We start from the raw sequence: 5,676 nt of genomic DNA on the forward strand, positions 1-5,676 counted from the left end.
TTGTGGTAACAATAAACCTGCAGGGTTGTACTATGACAGGACTGATGAGCCCTGACATGATCCCAGTCATGTAAACAGGAACTCAATGTCAAGGGCACAAGCACTACCCATATACCATATGACAACATGGTAATAAACCCTTCTTTTAACTACTCTCAAATACAACAGAAAACCAGACAATGAAACACCTCATCAATGGATGTAATAGGTTCACTTATACAAATATATCTCTTAGTATTAAATGTCTTTCCATCCAATAAAATAAAATGAAATAAAAATGTGGTACATGACCAATGCTCTGTTTCTATAGTACACTGGTGATAATGATATTTTTATTTTTTATACAACTCTAAATATCTACTAAAGTTGTAACTTAATGTAAATGTTTTACTGCGTCTCATCTTCTAACATTTGGTTTATTTCATCCTCCCATTATTCATTATCACCATTGTCTTCTCCTTCAACAACTTCATATTCCTAGAGATGTGAATGAAGAACAGAGTTGAATTAATAACAAAACTCACATGTCTGGTTTTACAAGTAACTGAGACTTGTTATTAGTGTAAAGTTGTATTACAGAAATTATCACAAACACAATTAGGTTTGGTCTGATTGACATAATTTTAGTTTATTTATTGCAAATATTTAAATCTGTGAATGTCACATAAACTTTGATTACTATTCACAAAGACGAGCCATGCATGGCACAGTCCCTGTTAGTTAACAAATTTAAGGTATACAGTTTTGTTTATAGTAATTTAGTTGAAACATTAATTTGGATCCAGAAGCTAATGCTCGTTTTCGATGATTTTTTTAACATTAAAATGATTGACATTCAGTCATCTTGTATCTGATCATCAAACGAGTACTTGTCCATATTGACAGATATTGCTCTGGAACATGATTAAAACAAAATGGCCACCGATCGGTCATTTTGAATACATCTGTATATCTATGACATGATGTACAATGAATATATAAAATATATAATCAGTCAAAGCATGTCAGAGAAATGGCACTAGAACCGCATTCATTAAAACAAAATGGCCACCTGTCGGCCATTTTGAATACATCTGTTCATCTATGACATGATGTATAATGAATATATAAAATATATAATCAGTCAAAGCATGTCAGAGAAATGGCACTAGAACCACATTCATTAAAACAAAATGGCCACCAGTCGGCCATTTTGAATACATCTGTTCATCTATGACATGATGTATCTAGAATACTGTAAAATGATTAATTTTCACTGGGTTTAAATTTCACTGATTTACCATTTCAGGCATATTCAGTGGGTTTTAAATTCACGGTTTCATCATTTAGACAATGTGTTCTATGCTAAATTTTACATATTCACTGGGTTTTAATTTAGCGCATTTTCCAGTCAGTGAAATAAGCTAAATTAAAACCCAGTGAATAATTACCCCTTTTACAGTATATAAAATATATAATCAGTCAAAGCAGAGAAATGGCACTAGAACCACATTCATTAAAACAAAATGGCCACCAGTTGGCCATTTTTAATCCGATCTGAAAAACAAAATGACATACATCAAGGACCCATAAAGTACAATGTATGTACCATATGTGAACAAAATCCATCTGTAAACAGCCGAGAATGCCAGAAATGCTTTATTTCGATGATTTTTCAGTACCATGGACGTACTAGAGATGGACGCTGCACAGTATTTACTTGTTTTAATGTAAGTGCGTTGCCGCCACCAGATTACTGTTAATCCAGATCGCGTCTGCATAATTTCCTGTCCACTGGAAACGATCATGAAAACGCCCGATAATAGCTCGGTTCATCTTCGTTTTGTCCCAAGCGCCCCAACGATCTGTTTGCGATCGTCAAGAGAAAACAAAATGGCGACGAACAGGCAACAGAGAAAGTTAGGTTTCGATTGTGATTTTGTTGATCCCGACATTTTAGAACTAGACTATAATGATTTTGATATTGAAGACATTGAAACTGTCGACTCAGCCGTCCCCGAAGAGGACGAACAACAGTATTGTTTCTCGCGAGAGCCCACCATGAACGTGAAAGCTAATGTTAAAGAAGTCCTTGTTTAACATCGAATTATGGCGGCCGAATTTTCCGAAAATTTCAAGCTTTGTGCCATCTGTAAATTTCACTCGAATTGAACATCGCAAAAAAAAATCGTCATCCGTTCACACCGGGTTTACTGGCAATATTAAATTAAAATTGTTAACAAGTGCAGAAGATCGGTACAAACATGCTCGTAAACTTGCCTAGAATATACTTCGTTTCACAACTTAACATTGCACCAGCTCTCGGGCATGGTCTGTATTTTTTTTTTTTGGACCCAATATAATATAAAATTTAAGATTCAAATCTTGTCGTGAAAAATCAAAACTAAGATCGGGCGGCAACACATGGACAAACAGACACACACACAAAGACTAATCCATAAATCACTGTTTTTGGACTGCGTCCCAACAGGGACTACAATTATGCCTGATGACATGAACATAACTTTTTGTTTTCATAGTTTTTTGAATTTTCATTTTGATACGCAACTAGTAGGAAATTATGTTCATTTGATTCAGCAGTAAAAAAGAATTTAGAAACAAAACTTGAAATATTATTTAATTATTATTTAAATTATTTGGAATGGAATGACTGAACTCACTTTGCATTATACATAATTGGGTATTATCAAATAGAGGACAGCGCCCTCAGAAGGCAAACGAGGAGATGCGGTTTCACCTCCAGTAATTTAAACGTTTCACAGATTATTTAAATCAGTCATTGTATGACATAAACATAGTAAACTATTAGGAGTTCTTCGCACTGAATGATTTATGACGATATTAATTCATCTAACCTGCAATTCTTGTTGTAATTCTTTTTCCCATTTCGGCACTTCATCTTCCGCATCTGTGGAAAAATATATTGTATACTGTTACCATATACATTACCCTGGTTAAGCTAGAAACATGTCTAAACCAAACATTTATCGATGTCAGTCCATGTCACCTCCAGGAATTTATTAATCTGGAAACTCTAGCTGTTGGAAAAAATTAGATAACTAGGGACACATCAATTTCCATGTAGAATCCCTAGGTAAGTGTAGAAAGATTCACAGCTAAGTTCACTGGTTTAATCGGTATCACAGTTATTTACAAAAACAGTCAATTTGGAAAAATAAAATGTAAAAAAAATGATAAAATAGTTTTTGGTGACTGAATCTTTAAAGTCAGCATATAATGGCCAATTTCCTACATTTCTATTAGTAAACCAATGATATCTTGACAAACGACCAAATCAAGAATAAAGACAGTTAAATTGTATTCTTCTACAAACAGTATTAAGAAAAGCAGACGGCTATTAAGTCATTATGGACAGTAGTAGATGGCTAATTTGACTACAACCACCTTCTAATGAAAAACTAGTTGAGATATTCCTGAACAGAGTATCGAGATTACCCTATACATACAAGATATAGAAATTCAAATTTGTGCTGAGAGGTGTAAGCTAGTTAACTCACCATTCTATCCTTCTGTTTTCTCCATTCTGATTTGTATTATTCATTTCTGTATATCACCATTGTCTAGATCAGAGTTGAATACAACACTTAATAAATTCATTTGTAAGGCTGTCTGCTGGTAACATGTGTCTTCTTCCTTATCTGTCTTGCTTTGTTTGTTATCATCACCAACGATGTTAACTGCTTGTGATTGGCTGGAATCTGAACAAATTGAATAACAAAATTAAGCTTCTACAAAGTTTAGCATAGAAAATTCAACAGAACCCTGTAAACCAGAAACTTGTCTAAACAAAACACTTTTACTTGTTTCTTCATTCTTTGATAAGCTTATATAAACAAACTTTATGGACTGAATATCTGTAGACAGAAGTCATATTGGTTTTCAGTTTAGACAGGTTTCACTAAATGTAAATATATTTGAATATGAATCTAATACAAACATCTTTAGTATATCAGTGAACAGGAAAACATTATTTGATATCAAAACTTTATTGTAGTTACACTGTAATGTCCTTATTTATATGCAGGGTTATCAGTGTATTTAGACTATTCAATGTCATCAAAATGTCACACTCACAAGTTCAAGTGCTGAATTTGACGAGAGCTCATGGCCAATAATCCAACAGCCGCACACATTGCATTGTGTGCAATGGAATTGTTTGTTAATTATTTCCACCAATCAGTGCGCCGTTGACCAATATAAAAGATTTGAATTTATATTGGGCATTGAGTCGGATCTATGTTTGCCATTCACAATTACCAAAACTTTAAAAAACTATCAACAAACAAAAAATAGATCAAAATAAAATAAAATAAAATAAAATAAAATAAAATAAAATAAAATAATTAAATTAAATTAAATTAAAAAAAGACAAAACTAGGAACTTATTTTAATTAGACTTGTTATTAACGAGACATAAATTTTGGAATATTTTGAGATATCAGTAAAGTGAGTAATGCGAAAACAAAAATACATTGGAATTTCGACGATTCAAAAGTTAAAAAAATTAAAATGAAGAGACGCATTTATAAGTCAAATTAGCATTTGAACTAATACTGATGAGATGAGAACACGATTTTGCTCTATTCCGAACCACCATTCAATTCAGTGCAAAGATTTCGTTCGGGGCGAAATGTCCGCCATTGAAATTTGACATGTCTCCGAAAAAGGTCCCTGTCGTACGACACTTGCAACACTGAAATGTGAACGCCATAAATCATACTACGCGGGTAGATTTATATAACCACATCCATGGACTACCTGTAATAACTGCTGCATAGTATAGTATTGGCACGTCAATAACATCGTACAGTTTGGAGGGACCTCAAGACATTCCAGGCATACTTCGGACTGTGAGGTTTTCATTGTTACTTACCCTCACAAACAGCTCGATCGATTTATTGGAATTATTCATGTCACCCATTTTCACTGGTTATAGTCCTAAATATTGTCAGTGAACGTCGAAATATCCAGAAGCAAATCAGCAAAATGTTCCAGATAATTAACCATGTGCAGATATATCGCGCATGCGTCTGCTACGCATCGGGTGTAAAGCTCGCCACCTGAAGACCAAATTCGGAAGTATTTTCTTTTTTCAACAGCAACCGCTCCGATATACAACCGCGGGTCGCTTTCACTTTTTTTTTTTAAGTTATCGGAATCGGTATCGGGATCAAGCAGCCCAATACCGAATTTTATGGACGTCGACACTTATTTACTTTACGAGACAGAATTCTTTTTAGTATCAAGATATTGCCATGATGTAAAATAATTTAGCCTATGCATTTACGGTAATTTTTGTAGTATAATTCTACGCACAATCACAATGTTATCCTAGTGAACATCGAGGGCAGATCGTAACTTGTACTCAAGTATCGGAGAGCGCTTTCGATTCTGGGGAAAATCATTGTATCAACACAAATGTCCAAAATGTGTGACGCTACGAAGACCTGGTCTAACATTGTCATTGAATTGGGCAACTTTAATTTCTTCTATTATCACGATTGTAAATGTTACCACAGGGGGTACCAACAGGTGTACTTGTTACGTAACTATGCCAAGTGACTCAAAACTTGCTATATTTTATTGTACACAACCATACGCAGCAAGCCAGGCAGACTGTTAGATCACGCGCGCGTCTTTGGAACTCACGTGAGG

General features: G+C 34.3%; 1 long non-coding RNA gene across 1 annotated transcript; it reads right to left on the bottom strand.

Moving 5' to 3' along the window:
• Positions 1-200: 200 nt before the first annotated feature.
• LOC146736586 (uncharacterized) lies at positions 201-5,090 on the bottom strand. Its single transcript, XR_014930855.1, has 4 exons — positions 4,895-5,090; positions 3,519-3,719; positions 2,856-2,908; positions 201-477 (listed from the first exon to the last, which is right to left on the bottom strand). It is a non-coding gene; the product is annotated as an uncharacterized LOC146736586 (long non-coding RNA).
• Positions 5,091-5,676: the final 586 nt, after the last annotated feature.

Source organism: Saccoglossus kowalevskii, chromosome 11 (genome assembly GCF_978046115.1).
Source record: "Saccoglossus kowalevskii chromosome 11, keSacKowa6.1, whole genome shotgun sequence".
Lineage (NCBI taxonomy): Eukaryota > Metazoa > Hemichordata > Enteropneusta > Harrimaniidae > Saccoglossus > Saccoglossus kowalevskii.